This window comes from Eumetopias jubatus, unplaced genomic scaffold, assembly GCF_037043125.1.
Source record: "Eumetopias jubatus isolate StellerSeaLion01/CBP00866 unplaced genomic scaffold, mEumJub1_p1.0 scaffold_2, whole genome shotgun sequence".
In the NCBI taxonomy this organism is placed as follows: domain Eukaryota; kingdom Metazoa; phylum Chordata; class Mammalia; order Carnivora; family Otariidae; genus Eumetopias; species Eumetopias jubatus.
In genome coordinates this window covers 166,687,060-166,704,077 of record NW_028274808.1, presented here as the reverse complement: position 1 = coordinate 166,704,077, position 17,018 = coordinate 166,687,060, and the positions used below count along the sequence as shown (strand labels likewise).

The following is a 17,018-nucleotide window of genomic DNA, read 5'->3' as shown; positions in this document are numbered from 1 at the left end:
GTTTTAGCAAGGTCTTTAACTGAACTGTGAACTACAAACCAGATGGAAAAGCACAGATTTACAAAACTCTAACACCAAGTATAACTCAAATATTAATTTCTTGCTGAACCATAAACCGAATTGTTATTATTTACTTATAAAACAGCCATTTAGAATGTCAGTTTTCAATAGAACTAAGCCAATATTATTTTTTTATTCTGCTGAACTAGAGGATCAATTATTTTTTTCTGGTCTTTGAAATATTCCTCCAGCAAGTCTTTTCATTCCTGTTCCTGCACACAATACCCTAACACAGACCCTAATCTCCATGCTTAATTACTATTAGGGTTTTCTACTTTCTTTTCCTGGAGTTCTTTAAGCAAAATAGTGTTCAAATAAATGTACTAAACCCCTCTCGTCATATCGTTCCTTTGAGCCAACCCTTTTAAGGCCATTGTAACATACTTCTATCAAAATTGAATTGCTCGGGAACATATTAATTCTTATCCCATCTAATCCCATTCTGTCAATTCTGTCTATACTAAATGCTTTGTAATTAGGTTTTTTCTATTTTGTAATGAGTCAGCTGAGACTCAGGAAGAAGTTAAAGATCTTGAAAATGTCACTCATCTAGAAAGTGGGGGAGTCATAACTTGATGCAAAATGTTTTTGTTTTTAATTTATGCTTTTCCCGTTACCTTCTTCATATGTCATTATCTGTATGCTTTCTTTGTAATGAAAAACCCTATCAAACTCTACTTAAAAACAAAGGAATGTATTCTCTGCAACAAAAGTATAGTTTCTAAACTGGACTGGTACAAAGACTCAGCATGTCCAGGACCTCATATTTTTTTAAACAAAAATTTTTTTAAAAATTTATTTATTTATTTGACAGAGAGAGAGTGCAAGAGAGTGAGAGAGCACAAGCAGGGGAAGGGGAGACGGAGAGGGAGAAGCAGGCTCCCCGCTGAGCAGGGAGCCCGATGCGGCTCTTGATCCCAGGACCCTGGGATCATGACCTGAGTCTAAGGCAGACGCTTAACTGACTGAGCCACCCAGGACCATTTCACAGCTCTCCTTCTTCAATATTGGCTCCATTCTTGGCAGGATGCTCCACTCATGGTCCCGTGATGCCTCTTGTACCTCGTTATTTACACATGTGTGTGCATGACTATGTTTGAGAGAATTATGATAGGACCAGAAGAAGTCAGATGCCCATCCTTTAATAAAGCAATATAGACAATATTGACTTAGGTTTGAATCACTTTCCTTGCACCTTGCTCAAATAGTGAAATCAAACCATGCAACGTATAATTTGAGCAAGTAAATGTGGACACCTGGATAAAAATTGCTGTGTTCTTATCTGTAGAAGAGGAAATGGATACCAACCAATTAAACCCACCAAATGACTACTCTCTGACAATATATGAAACTTGCCTCTGCAGGCCGATCTATATCAGTAGCAAAACCTTTTTTGATCATTCCCACTTCCATCACTTTGCTCATGATGTCTGTACTAGAAAATTCTCATCCTTTCCTATAACCTGCCAAATCTATTTATGCTTCCAGGCCTGAGTTAAGTCCTATCATCTTTATGAAAGCTCTCTTAATCACCCCATTCTTGCTCACCTTGTGCCCCTGAACTGCTATAGAATTTGTAGTCATCATAGGTCTTTAAAATAGTCTTTGAAGAAATATTTCATATTTATGGTGTATGTGACCCTACTTAGACTGTGAGAGCCTGTTGAATCCAGCTCCATTTTTACTATGTTAGTTTAGGCAAGTTCCTTAACCTTCTGAGTGTCATCTCTAAGATAGGCATAATAATAATATTTACCTCATGGTGGTGTTGTTGGGAGGGGTAATTTATATACTACATGTAAAATTCCGATAACTATTCCAGATACAAATTAAATGTACAGAAAACTTGGACTGTGCTATTTGTTAGCCTCTTTACAACCCAGGTGATGCCCAGTGGAGTGCTAGTTAATATACTTAGTACATGCTCAATGAATGTATCTTGGATTCACCGAAGCTAAACTCATGTTCAATAAGGTAAAATTGCCTTTTGAAACACATTGGTTTAGGGGGCAAATAAGACAGGACACATGCTACAAACTGAATGTTTGTGTTTCGTTGAAATTACTATGTTGACACCTAATCTCCAGTGTAAGCCCTTTCAGAGGGGATTAGGTCATGAGGGTAGAGCCCTCATGAATGGGATGAATGCCCCTCTAAAAGCGACCCCACAGAGCATCCTTACGCCTTCCATCAAATGAGGACACCATAAGAAAGCAGCCATCTAGAACTAGAAAGCAGGCTTTTACTAGACACCAAATCGGCCTATGCCTTAATCTTGGACTTCCCAGCCTCCAGAACTGAGAGAAATAGGTTTCTGTTTATCAGCCACCCATCTATGGTATTTTGTTATAGCAGCCCAAACAGACTAAGACACTGACAAAAGAAGAAAGCAAGAGGGAGAATATTTACACCAAAGCAGAATTATAGAGGAGAAAGTGAATATTAATTGATGAAAATTAATTATTAAAAATTACATTTTTCTATTTTATTGTTTACTTATGTAAATACTACATTTTCAATTTAAAAATTGTTTTTTTATTTTTTAGAAAAAACACAAGATTTTATTATTCCCATTACAAAGGGCAGGTCTCCGCAGGGTGAGGGAGGGAATTCTGATGGTGGGGAAGGGCCCCTACTTGCCACCAATGAGTGGGTTGACAGGGCCAAGATGACCCAGTCCCCACACAAGAACATCTGGGAGATGTGGTCCTTGATGACTGGCTTGGACTACTTCTTGCCCTTGTCAGTCTTGGGGACCTTGGTCCCCATCTCCTTCACATTTTCCAGCACCATGCCGTAGTGCCTGTCGGCTGCCTTCATATGGCCCAAGAGCTTCTTCTTCTGGTGGCAGCTGATGAGCCCTTGGGTGTTGTTCTTGACTGATGGTGTGAGCACAGAGAGTGGACCCGGGTTAAACTCTTCCTTCTCCTGCTTCTGCAGCTCCTCTGGGGTCATCTCACTCTTGGACTTCTTGAAGAGGTACATGGTGGTAATGGCTGACCTCCAGGTCAGTGCCATCTCTCTGTGTTGTTCTAAACACTGTATTTTTAGAGCAGTTTTAAATTCACAGCAAAGCCAAGGGGAAAGGTACAGGGATCTCCCATATGTTGTCTGACCCTGCACATACATATCCTCCCTGTTATCAATATCCCCCACCAGACTGGTACATTTGTTACAATTGATGAACCTATGTTGGCACATCATAATCACCTAAAGTCCATAGTTTATATTAAGATTCACTGTTGGTATTATACATTCTATGGGTTTAGACAAGTGTATAATGACATGTATCCATCATTATGGTATCATACAAACTATTTTCATTGGCCTAAAAATCCTCTGTGCTTTGCTTATTCATCCCTCCTCCTCTCTCCAGTGTCTGACAACCACTGATCTTTTTACCATCTCCATAGTTTTACCTTTTTCAGAATGTCATACAGTAGGAATCATACAATATACAGCTTTTCCAGATTGGCTTCTTTCCCTTAGTAATATACAGTTAAGATTCTTTCATGTCTTGTCATGGACTGATAGTTCATTTCTTTTTAGGACTGAATAATATTCCATTGTCTGATTGTACCACAGTATGTTTATCCATTTATTTACTGAAGTGCATATTGGCTACTTCCACGTTTTGACAATTATGAGTAAAGCTTCCATAAACATCCATATGCAGGCCAGAAAAAGACATAGAAAAATTCATTAAGTGAGTAGAAGAATGTTCAACCTATTTAATAATTAAAAACACACAACTTGAAGCAACAAAATATTTTTTAAAAAAAGATTTTATTTATTTATTTATTTATTTATTTATTTATTTATTTATTTATTTATTTATGAGAAAGAGTGTAAGTGGGGAGAGGAGTAGGGAGAGAGGGACAAGCAGACTCTGTGCTGAGTTCAGAGTCTGACTCGGGGCTCCACCTCATGACCCTGAGATCAAGACCTGAGTTGAAATCAAGAGTTGGACACTTAACCGACTGAGCCACCCAGGCACCCCAATAATAAAATACTTTATATTTCATGGGAACTAATAGATAAATTACTAATATATTGTGCAAGAAAGTAAATAAATATGCATTCACATCAATTTTTAGTGAAAGCATAAATTCGTGTAGTTTTTCAGAGAGCAAAAGCAGTGACTATCAGGATTCTTTTAAACCGTGCATAGCTGGGGCGCCTGGGTGGCTCAGTCATTAAGCTTCTGCCTTCGGCTCAGGTCATGATCCCAGGGTCCTGGAATCGAGCCCCGCATCAGGCTCCCTGCTCCGCGGGAAGCCTGCTTCTCCCTCTCCCACTCCCCCTGCTTGTGTTCCCTCTCTCGCTGTGTCTCTCTCTGTCAAAAATAAAATCTTTAAAAAAATAAAATAAAACAAATAAAACACGCATAGCCTTTTCCCCCTAAAATTCCCCTTCTAGAATTCTCTCTTATAGAAATCTCAATGTGAAAAATATTTAAGTTGACCCGTTTATTTTGTTTTTTAGATTCCATATATAAGTGAAATCAGATAGTATTTGTCTTTCTCTATCTGACTTATATTTTAGCATAATATACTCTATGTCCATCCATGTTGTTGGAAATGATAAGATCTCATTCTTTTTTTATGGCTGAGTGATATTCAGGGGAGGCGAGTAGGAGGGTGGGTGAAAAAGATAGAGGATTAAGAGGTACAAACTTCCAGTTATGAGATAAATAAATCACCTAGATGAAAAGTATAGCAAAGGGACTATAGTCAATAATCTTATAATGATGTTTGGGACAGATGGTGACTCCACTTGTGTTGGTGAACATTTAGAAATGTATAGAATTGTTGAATCAGTATGTTGCATACCTGAAACTAATATAACATTGCATGTTAATCATACTTCAATAAAAATACTTAACTTGAGGGCGCCTGGGTGGCTCAATTGGTTGGGCATCTGCCTTCAGCTCAGGTCATGATCCTGAATCCCAGGACTGAGCCCCGCATCAGGCTCCCTGCTCAGCGGGAAGCCTGCTTCTCCCTCTGACCCTTATCCTGCTCTCTCTCTCTCTCTGTCTCTCTCACTCTCTCTCAAATAAATAAATAAAATCTTTAAAAAAATGTTTAAGATGAAAATATAATTGGTAGCATTGTGTATGATAGCAAAAAAATGGTCTATCAAAAAGCAACTAGTCAACAAAGTTAAATATGAGATAGAATCTTAGGTAGACATGAAAAGAACACCAAATATGTAATGGCTACTTTATGTCATGATACCAGAGGATAATCATTTATATTATTTAGATAGAGAAAAACATGGTAGCCCAACTTTTTATGTAAAACAAAAATTCAACCCATGTAAATATTTTTGTATACATTGAGCTACAAAATGGCAACTCTTACTATTTAGACTAGCAAAGTCTGGCACAGCCCCTCAGCTATTACTATGACTTTTGGGGGTCAGAAGTTCATTCTAGTGCTAATTTGATGTTTTTATACTTTCAGAGGCAGGCATGGTAATTGCCAACCAGAGGCAATTTCAGCCACTTGTAGATGTAGACATGTCAACGCTAGATCCTAAAAACAGGAATGAGATCAGGGCCTTTCTATTTTCCCTGTAAGTAGATTTCACTGTATGTCTTAACACATTTTAGAGCTCTAATGTATCTTGGCTTATAAGTACAGTGCATTAAAAATGTTGCCAACTTTTTTTTCTCAATAGGTAAACACTATTTCCCACTGTCATTTAAAATAATCTCTTAGAAACTTATAAAGCAATAAGAGCAGAGAGATTCTTGTTTAGAAAAAAAAAACAGTTTAGACAAATACACATTCTCCAAGCTATCTATAATATTTTAAGCTAGAAAGCAGGGAGAGATAGAAGTTAACAATGGCCATAAAAAAGGATAAACACAATAGTTTAGAAATCACTGTGGGTAAGAATATTTTAAATATATTTTATTATATATTTCTGATGCAAACCTTGAAAAAATCAGAATATGTTTTTGGTTTTGGATTTAAGCTTCAGTTAGGGTGAGGCAGAATGTCCTCCCACATGTGGTTTACAGGTGCTATGAACTAACTTAAAAGCTTGTATATGAACAAAGACTAAAACTTTGATTATGGGAGACAGTATTGTTCTTTATTATTTCCAGGTTTATTGAGATATAATTGGCATATAAGATCGTGTAAGTTTAATGATAACAAGATAATGGTTTCATATAGTATATACTGTGAAATCATACCACAATAAATTTACTTAACAGTCATCACCTCACATAGTCAGAATTTTGTTCTTATGATGAGAACTTTAAAGATTTTTTCTCTTAGCAACTTTCAAATATACAAGACAGTATTGTTAATTATACTTGCCATGTTGTACATTACATCCTCAGAACTTTTTTATCTTATAACTGGAAATTTATGCTTTTTGAACTCCTTTCCCACACCCCCACCTTCTGCATCTGGTAACTACCAATCTGTTCCCTGTTTCTATGAGCTTGTTTTTCTTTTCTTCTTTTTTTTTTTAGATTTCACATATAAGCAATATCATACAGTATTTGTCTTTCTCTATGTGACTTATTTCACTTAGCATAATGCCCTCAGGCTTCACCCATGTTGCAGGATTTCCTTCTTTAATGTGGCTGAGTAATGTTCCATTGTGTATGTACACTACATTTTCTTTATCCACTAATCCATCAGTGGACACTTAAGTTGTTTCCATGTTTGGGTTATTGTAAATAATGTTGGACTAAGCATGGGGGTGCAGATATCTCCTTGAGATTGCAATTTCATTTCCTTTGGATACATACCCAGAAAAGGAATTACTGGTCTTGCGCCAAAATTGACTTAAATATTTTATATATCCCTTTCTAATTTATCATTTTAAAAATAATACTTACTCACTAGCAGATAGATATTGTATATAAAATTATTTTACTAGACATAATTTTAATATTTTTAAAATATTTATTTAAAATTAGTTTGCTTTAAAGGATAATATTTTTAACTTCTCCAACAGATTTTTTAACATTGACATGAAAATCATCGTCATCAAACTTATAAAAATCAAATCTAAATGTGTATTAATTATTATTATATATAATTTGTTGAATGAAGTAAGCTATAGCAAAATCATTAATTGTCAAGATGCTTAATCACTAGTCATGAAGTTAGGATTGCTATTGACCAAACATTTTTTTTTTTAAGATTTTATTTATTTATTTGACCGAGAGAACGAGAGAGCATAAGCAGGGGGAACAGTAGAGGGAGAGGGGGGAGAGGGAGAAGCAGGCTCCCCGAGGAGCCAGGAGGCCGATGTGGGGCTTGATCCCAGGACCCTGGGGCCATGACCTGAGCTGAAGGCAGACGCTTAACCATCTGAGCCACCCAGGTGCCCCTGACCAAACTTCTCTTAATGACCCTGATATTTCCTCATGCTGAATACTGTCCCAATCTATGCCTGTGCACCCAGTGACATTATCTATTTCTTTTCAGTTTTATTGCTCATGTGCTACCCTGTGATTTTTCCCTTATGTTCTTAGATGCCAACTATGGTCTTTTTTTAATTATAGATCTAAACACAATATCATTGTCTAATTTTGTACCTCTATCCACATTTTGTATACCTCTCTCTGTACATCTCCTTGATTCAAACACCTTTAAAAGCTTAGTTCAAATTATTACCCATCACACATATTATTACAATATTTTGTGTAAAATTACTTCATTTGGGCCTTTGAAAATAATTTTAGTAGTCATTTTTTTCAAGATTCATGACTTTTTTGGTAATTTCATAAACAATATTTGTTATTTGATCTTTTGAAGAGTTTATAGATGTCGGCATATCTTAGTTTTAAAATAAAAAACAGCATACATAGCACTGTAATGTGATAAAAAATACTGTGTCAGTGTGTAGTGGAGTTTTGGTAAGAGTTTTAGCTATGCACAATATATACAGATGTGGATATAGGTATAAAATCACCTTTAAAGATTAGTAGTATTGTTTTCTTTCTTCCAGTTTTCTTTTTGCTTATTAATTTTTGTATTTTTACAGATATGGCCGACATGTCATAAAGTGCCCTGGAAATGGTCTAGCAACTCTCACTTCCATAGTGGAAAAGTTAGAATAGATATAATCAGTAATGCTTAAGGAAACATTGTCTACAATGGGAACAGCAACATAGCATAGACAATATGCCTTCTTTAAGTGTTCTCCATATTTAAAGAATAACGTCTACGGAGCAATACAAGGCCTTCCATGAACTAATCTTTGACTTTTTATTTTCACTACTCATTGAAGAAAGGACTGGGGCTTGGAAACTTAAGGAAAAGAGATGACGTAGAAAGATATTGTAATAGTTAATATGAAAGTTGATAAAGCTTGAACTAAGGCAGTAAGGATGGGAAAAATATAGTGGGATTCAAGAGACCCTTTTGATAGAATTGAGATACTTTGCTTATTAGTTGGAAGTAAAGAGAATGACTCCAAAAAAAAAAAAAAAAAAATGTGGGGCAGAGGGAAAGTGTACATCTTTTCCTTGAAATGAAGATCTGTTCCGTAATGTGATCCCAAAGCAGCATAGAAAAATGGCAGATCTGAAGGTGTTGCATTTGGAATCAAGTTAATGATGTGAGTTCTGTTTATACATTCTTCAGGTTTTCTGCTCAGGAATGAGAAGTTAAATGCTACAGAGGAAAAAAATAGCATGTCAGGCAGTATTCTTAATATTTATAGCAAATATATTGTCCATTAAATGGAATCCAATTTGAAAACTAGAGTCTAGATTACGTAGACATGTTTCAGAAATTGGAAAATATTTCAATGTAGGACTTTGTGACAAATCAAGGTGTTATATAATAATACCATTGGATATTAAATTATGTATCCATGGAACATTGGGTAGCAAGCACACTTACACAAAAGTCAAATATTGACAAGTTTTCCCATTGAAAAGGACATAAAAAATGAAAACAAATGTCAAATAAAATCTCTCAATTTTAAGTTTCCCTGCTCAATATTTTTCAACCTTTGATACCTAGCAAGAAACAAAAGAAAGAACAAAAAACAAAAAGTTAAATGAAATTAATGGAAATGTCAGAAATATGATTACAAGAAAATCTTATATGTGTTACTTTTTAGTTGCAGGAACTTGCCTACATATACCCACGTATTTTGTTAATAAAGTCATTGCTATTTCACAGAAATGATTAAATATATCATTTCTCCTGAAATTCTTTAAGTAGCACCATGACTTCCAGACTCACTGCCTGCCCCCTAACAAGTGTGAATTATAGCTAGGAAGCTACACTGAAAATAGGTGGGGATTGAAATGAATAAAGAACCAAAACAAGAGAGAAAGGCAGGAGAAGAGTGATACAAAGGGGAAATAACTTTATTTCTTAACTTTCTACTCTGTTTCAGTCTCTGTGTTGGGATTGATTCTTTCATTATTTTTTCTATTATCTTCAACTTCACTATGAGATGGCATAATTTTAATAAACAAGTGAGAACCTGAAACCCAGAGAAGTTCAATTACTTTCCCTAAGCCTCACAGCAAGTAAGTATCTGAGATAGTTTAGACTGATTTCAAAGTCTCTTTTACTCTCCCAAAGCTAGGCTATTTTGAAGGCATAAAATTAAGAGTGGCTAATCAGCTAAACTCAATAGCTTATTAGATAGATTCTAGTTATTTATAATTTAATGGAAGAAAATGGCTAATATTTTTATTTGGGGGCCAGTGCTACTATTTACACCTCCTTAAATAGTTCAAACTCATCTGGTTGTGCTTGTTTTGCTCAAAAATGAAAAAAAAAAAAAACAAACAGTTTTTAAAAATGTACCTTTTAAACTAGAACAAAATAAAAACATGATAAAATTCCAGAAAATCAAGTAGAATTCAAATAAGATAAACACAGATTTAGTGGCCTCATTTCAATACACTAGAATTAGGACACATTCCTTGAATTAAGATTAAGTTTAGCGGATGGCCACTTAATTTAGGTCTACCTTAACCACCATGGGGGGAATGCAGCTGCCATTCATTAGAATAAGAACTTTCCCAGAAGGTCTAGGATATTTCAACATAGCAGCACTATTCAAAAAAATATGAGTCTGATCACAAAACACAGAAATTTGACTATAGCCTTCGATTAAGTGACAAAATGGCCAGGAATTAATTCCAAGAATTATGTCAGGTATTTGCTTCACTGCATATCATTTTTTTCTCCCCAGTTCTGATCTCAGCTTAATAATGGAATCTAAAACTACTCTCTGTCTGTGATCAGATTCTTACCTCAGAGCCTGAGTTTACTAAGCCTGTTTCCTTTCTTTGCTGCCCATCCAACCATAAACACTTGTATTAGGATTATTTACATTCTCTACCTTCCTCACACACACACACTCCAGGAGAAGAAAGCAATGTTTCTATCTTGAGCTCAGATTGCCATGGTGCATAGGTGTTGTGCCTAAAACATCTCAAGTATAACTTTCTAACATATGAAATGAAACTTGAAACAAACCTAGGATACTTAAATAAATCCACAAGCGATGACCATATGGTTGGCTTTAAGGGAATTCATGACACTTTGACCAGGGCCATGTCTCATTTATATGTATGGCATTTGGCACAGCACATAGCACCCATAGAATAAATATTCAATAATCAGATGAATAGTTGAAAAGAAACATTGATATCAATAAGGTTCTTAGAATTAAGCAAATGAAGCCAACTCTGCTTGATTCAAGTAGTAAAGGAATAGACTGAAAGACTGGGAGAAAATGTTGGGACATGAATCTTGTACAATGGGTAGGGACAAAGGCAGTTAGGGGAAAGTGAGAATGACAGAATTACTCTAGAGAGTTTGGTGAAGACACCACAACCACTGTTTTGAAGCAGATACCATAGCTTGCTCCATCATCATCACCAGGTGACCCACAATGGACACCTGACTCAGCCTCTTGCATTGCTGTCTCTATTGTCCCTTGAAGTTTGATCGTGTTACTACCATCATTTGGCCACCTCCGGTATTAGGTGGTTCTCTGACCATGTCTCAACTGTTCTGTTTAATTTGAATATTGTATTCTATGTAAAATAAAATAGCACCGAAGTAGAGATCAGGGTGGTTAAAGGAAAACTGGTTGAAATATTTAGCTTGAGAAGATGAATAAAAGCTGCTTTAAATATTTAAAAGACAAACATATGAACTAACTTCAACTTTTTCAGAGGATGGAGCAAAGATTAATGAGTAAAAATTATGACAAGGTAAGATTTCTTTTTAATATAAAAAAGCCCAGAATTGGAATCGGCAAGATCCCTGCTGCAAAGAGTAATTATGCAAGAACAAGACAGTTACTTCCTAGGTTGTCTTGGAACAAATTACTGTTTGAGTATGAGACTGGACTACATAATTGGTTAGATTAGAGTAACTTCAAGTCTCCACAGTCCTTTGATCTCTGCCTTTGAATTTCATGTAAAATATTTTAAATAGTTTACATTGCTAATTGGTCTTCAAGTTGAAAGAAATTTTACATTTGTACAAAAGAACAAAATATGCCTCCAGCCTCTTGAGCATGATTATTTATGTGTGATGCCAACCATTATTATTTCTCAGTGCTTTTCTTAGCAATTTATGGTGTTAACAGATACATCTCAACTTGGTGTGGCTATGGAATTATTTTAGCTATAACTATTGGAAACATGTATCCTGTGTGCTTTTGGAATTTAGTATGTGGATTTTCATTCAAATAGTTTGCTAGACATTATAGAACATTTCATGTACATTTTTGCATGATTATTTAACTATTTATTTTGAAAAAAATCCCAAAGTATAAAGTTGTGAAATAGTACAAAGAGTTCCTGTTAGCCTTTCACTCAGGTTCCCCAAAAGTTAATGTTACTATATTCGTTTAATCATTTTTTTTCACTGTGTGTATGTGTATGTGTGTGATCAAAGAAAAATTGCATGGATGGAGTTAAATAGGTAAAAAAGACTATTCGAGACTATCACAATAGAGGAGCGAGACAGAACTCAATCCCCCTGAAACAATATGTGAGAGGAACTTTAAACCCTGGAGTGACCTAATGGGTAGGTACTAGAGGACATTATAGAGGAGGTTGGTCAATGTGATCTATGTTTGCTAACTGGTGTTTATCTAAATTTAGCTCCTACTCTCCCTCAGAGATGGGAAAATAGGGACACTTACCTTTCTTGATGATTACATTTTGAAGGGATGACTCCTAGGTCATTGAGAAAGACATGGCTGGGTTATAAAACTGACAAAAGCTATGGAAATATTTACATCTCTAAGGGGCAAGAAAGAATTTACAACTGCAAGTTTTCTGAAGTAAATATTCTAAGAAAAAGTGAAGTCAGGGGCTTAGGGTTGGGAAGGAATTTGTCTAAAGGTGAGAAGAATGGTAAGGCCATGTTGGTTAGTGTGTGTCGATATGGGTCATGATGGGTACAAATTATGGCATCCAGAGTTCAAAATAGCAGATGAATACACACACACACACACACACACACACAAATACATATATACATGTACATGTGTACGTGAATGTGTGCATATTTATATTGTTTCTAAAATGTATGAGAGTATGTTGCAGACATGCTACCTCTTAACCTCTAAGCATTACAATATGTACTCATACAAATGATATCATTCTTTTCTACACATTTTCATGTATAGATTTTCTTCCATTACATAATAGTTAATCTCACATATTTTTCACAACAACCCCAGAATGGACGGTTCCTGTTAGGCTAGTTTCTACAAATGAAAGGACCATGCATATTAACATTTGGCCCCAGTACTGGGGGCCAGAGATCTTCCACAGATTCTATCAATTTAGGAAAGAACATTTCTTTATGATTTACTACACACTGTTTTCTTAGGATGCTGAACAGTAATTGATAGTGGTTAGGTATGTTTGTAATGAATATGAAGATTTATGTTTTAGTAATCTCAAGAGAATATGTTTTCCATCAAGGTCTCTAGAATTTTGGAATTTCCTACTACTTCTGGCTGTGTCAGAAAACTGAGTAGGTTGAATTTAAATGCTTGTGGTGAGACCCATATGTTGTATTATGTTTTGCCAGGTTGACGTAGGAAGCTCAGCAAAAGCAAGGGAGTCCCTTCCATTATTAATGATTCTCTAGGCCCTTAGCCACATTCTGTAAGCCATAAAAATAAATAAATGAAATATTCATTAAACATTTAAACTATCAATATTGTATAAATGAAGATGAAAGAAATGACATGGTATGAATAGACGCTCATTAGACCAAGTTATCATGTTAAAATTTTCCAAGAAAAATGAGTAGTTTTTGAAATCCCTCAGTAATTCAGAGGATAAATTATTTTGTGTAAGTATCTGTAAGTCTTCAGTTTGGTTAGATACAAAAATCCACAGATACCAGAATGAGTATTTTTATGTATTAAAAATATCAGTAAGGAAAACAAGGGAATTATCCTCCATTTTACTATTTCTAATAAATAAGCATTGTAAGCTTCTAGACATAAACTAAGGTTTTTAATTTAGATCTTAACAGCATCCTGTTAGCATTTGGATACACAAGATACCTGATTGTTGAACAAGAATTTTGATTCAAAGTCCCCATCAGGAGCTGACATGTCTTTTCTGTAAAGTGAGATAGTAAATACTTTAGGTTTTGCAGGCCATGTATGGTCCCAATAACATATCTTTTTAAAATTTCTTTTGCAGCTTTATAAAAATATAAAAATTATTTTTAGCTCAAGGGCCATGCCAAAACACACCAAAGATACTATTTGGTTCATGGGTTCAAATTGTTTGCTGATCCTTGATCTAAAGCATATACATATTCAGCTGCAGAAGATTACAATAAACATAATTTGTTTATATGGACTCATAGAAATTCTTAAACTTTTGTTTAAGGAATTCATTGCTTTAATTTAACTGAAAACATGCAGTGGCAAAAATTCTAAAATGTATATATTGCTAATCTTATTGCCAAATGACTAACAAACTGGTGATTCAATTAATATTTTAGGGCTGAGTAAAATGAAAGGCTGAATTCAGGTTTAGAAAACATGCAGTTTATATTCGTCAACTTATTGGTATACTTGTATAGACAAACCTAACATGTTCAAGGTTATTATAAATCAATAGCTAACTGAATATGGAAACAGTAATGCAGGGGTTACTTAGTTATTGTGTGTTTTTGTGCGTGTATGTGCATGCATTTGTGCATGTGACTGTGTGTGTGTGATTATATCATGCAGCTATTACAATTACTAATTAACCTACAATAATAATGATTGTTGTAAGCAATTTTAGTTGCAAAATGAATAAGCCTGACATGAGATGGGCAAATACATTATGGTTTATTTTACTCACCACTATATAATTAGTATTTAGCAGAGTGTATGGCATTGAGGATACTAAATAAATACTAAATGAATGGATAAAAAGAAGTTCTGATGATCAAACTGTTGATATCAGTGGGGCCCTAGTGATAGAGAGAAAGTCAGGCCTGAAATAATAAAGGAAACCAAACAAAAAATCAGGACAAGATTCAGACTCAAGGGAAGAGACAGGGACTAGTTCTGGAACAGGAATACATGATAGGAGTTGAGAGTTAGGGTAGAAAAAGTCCCAGTACTACAACTCAAACATGAGAACGGAGGGGAACCATGCTGAATCCCTCACCTGATGGCCTCTAAACTCTTGTTTCTCTTGACTAGCAAATTTGGCCTCAGAGTATGCGTTGAGTTGACCCTACAAGTGGTGATCTGAGGGTTTCTCTGAAAAAAGGCATCTTTGATTTGCCTTTCCCTGAAGACGAGTGATGTTGAGCATCTTTTCATATGTCTGTTGGCCATCTGTATATATTCTTTGGAAAAATGTCTATTCAGGTCCTCTCCCCATTTTTAATCAGATTTTTTTTTTGGTGTTGAGTTGTATATGTTTTTAATATATTTTAGATATTGACCCCTTGTCAGATACGTCATTTGCAAATACCTTCTCCCTTTCAGTAGGTTGCCTTTTTGTTTTGTTGAGAGTTTCCCTCACTATGTAAAAGCTTTTTATTTTGATGCAGTTCCAATAGTTTAATACACTAACAACAACAAAAAGATGTGTTCCACCTAAAAATGACATCTTTGATTCTCAAAGGCAGCCCAGAGTCTGACATCTGACAGTTGTTTCCTACTTAACTAATTAAATAAATAAATATAGTGGAAAATAAGTTAAGCAGATCATTAAATTTCCATTTTTAAAAATTTATGTGTATTTATAAAGTGTTCATATAGTTTTTATGAAATGATTACTAAATATGTTGGGACTCATAATGACTAACAATTTAGTAACTAAATGCTATTTTCTTTACATTATGATTCATAGTTACTAATTTCTCATCATGATTTCGATATTAATTCCTTGGGCTGTAGAACTAATATCAGCTCAAACCATGAACTTTTTTGCCTCTTTCTTATAAAATCAGAGTAAATATGTCATAAAAAAATATCATTTAAAAATAATATTACATATTATAGACACTAGTAAGATGTGTAATTTCTGCAACAATAAATCAGTATGAAAACAGAAGTATTTAATAATTTTATTTCACAGACAGGGCTGAGTTTAGATGATTTTTTTATTCTTTCAAAACTAAGAATTGGGAGAAATGATCACAAAGAAAAGTAACGTAAGTAGAAAATGCCTACATAACTTTATAGTGCTGTTAGCAATGAACTGTGAGTAACAGAAACAGGTGAATTGCTCTTCTATAACTCCTGATTTTCCTGAATTCCCATCCAACCTAATAGTTGCAATACTTCATACAGTTCTTAGCATAACAGAGTAATCCATAAATAATTGATTTGCTTCAAAATCATAATTTTTTTTAGCCACAATCTTGGATGAAGTTTCAAAACTATAACGCGGTGGAGCACCATGGCTGGCCCCTATCAGTTCGCACAAGCAAATTGTTCACTTTTCAGGAAAGATGCAAAATCTTATTGAAAAATTAAATTGTATGAACTTAGAATTAAATAAATAATACTAAAAACACAAGTAAAGCATATAGAACTCACCACTTCCTAGCCATTTGATTACGTTGTACTACCTTTGATCCTAAGATGATTTATATCTATCGTTTCCAGGTGGTGAAAATATGTATATGGGTACATTACTGCACATCACTTCCCATTTTCACATTCAGCGAGGTCACTTTATAGCATGGAATATGCCATGGTGGAAGTATTTACACCAAAGAAATTAGCAAATGCATAAACCAGAGCTATTTTCCAGTTAGAACACCCATCATTAAACATTTACCAGCATATAAATTTTCATCAAAATCAACATTTCTTTTTTCCATTTGTAGGATGATCATATAAATGAGACAAGGGTTGCGAAGAGGGAACTTGATTCAAAATATTACACAAGGTGAAAACAAGTGACATGTTCAGGCAGATTTACTCATTAAAGAAGTCCTTCTAAATTAGGTAATAACCCAGAAACAAACATTGTACTGGAAAAGACAGTCTGAATTATCCTTTAAGAAGACTTGCTAAGGTAGATCAATCAGTATGTAATTGTCTCTAAATGGGCAAGAAGACACGAACAATTTACTACAGTCTGTATGTGTTGATGAGTGATATTCACAAAGGTTCAACTTTTTATCAGCCTTGAAAATGTCAAATATGTTTTTCATTTTGACCTCTACATTGACCACTGTATTAGTAACTATGCAACATGTTATTAGTGACAGGAGCAAGCTTCCGGAAGTTGGATTCAAACATTTGGGACATTCAGTAGAAGCCAAGGCTGGAGATTATTACCCTCTCTGAGCAGCCTCTTTATTAGTTTTACTTCCTATGGAAGGAGACAAATTTGGAAGAGAGACTGGCACTCATCAAGGGAAAAATAAAAACTCCAGGGAAGATAGATTGAAGATTAGTGTCTAAATTTCTCTCTGTTAACCACTGGGTTTGTATGGATATGG

At 34.9% G+C, this 17,018-nt stretch overlaps 1 pseudogene; it reads right to left on the bottom strand.

The window, feature by feature from the left end:
• Positions 1 to 2,692: 2,692 nt before the first annotated feature.
• Positions 2,693 to 3,018, bottom strand: LOC114197583 (small nuclear ribonucleoprotein Sm D2 pseudogene; annotated as a pseudogene).
• Positions 3,019 to 17,018: the final 14,000 nt, after the last annotated feature.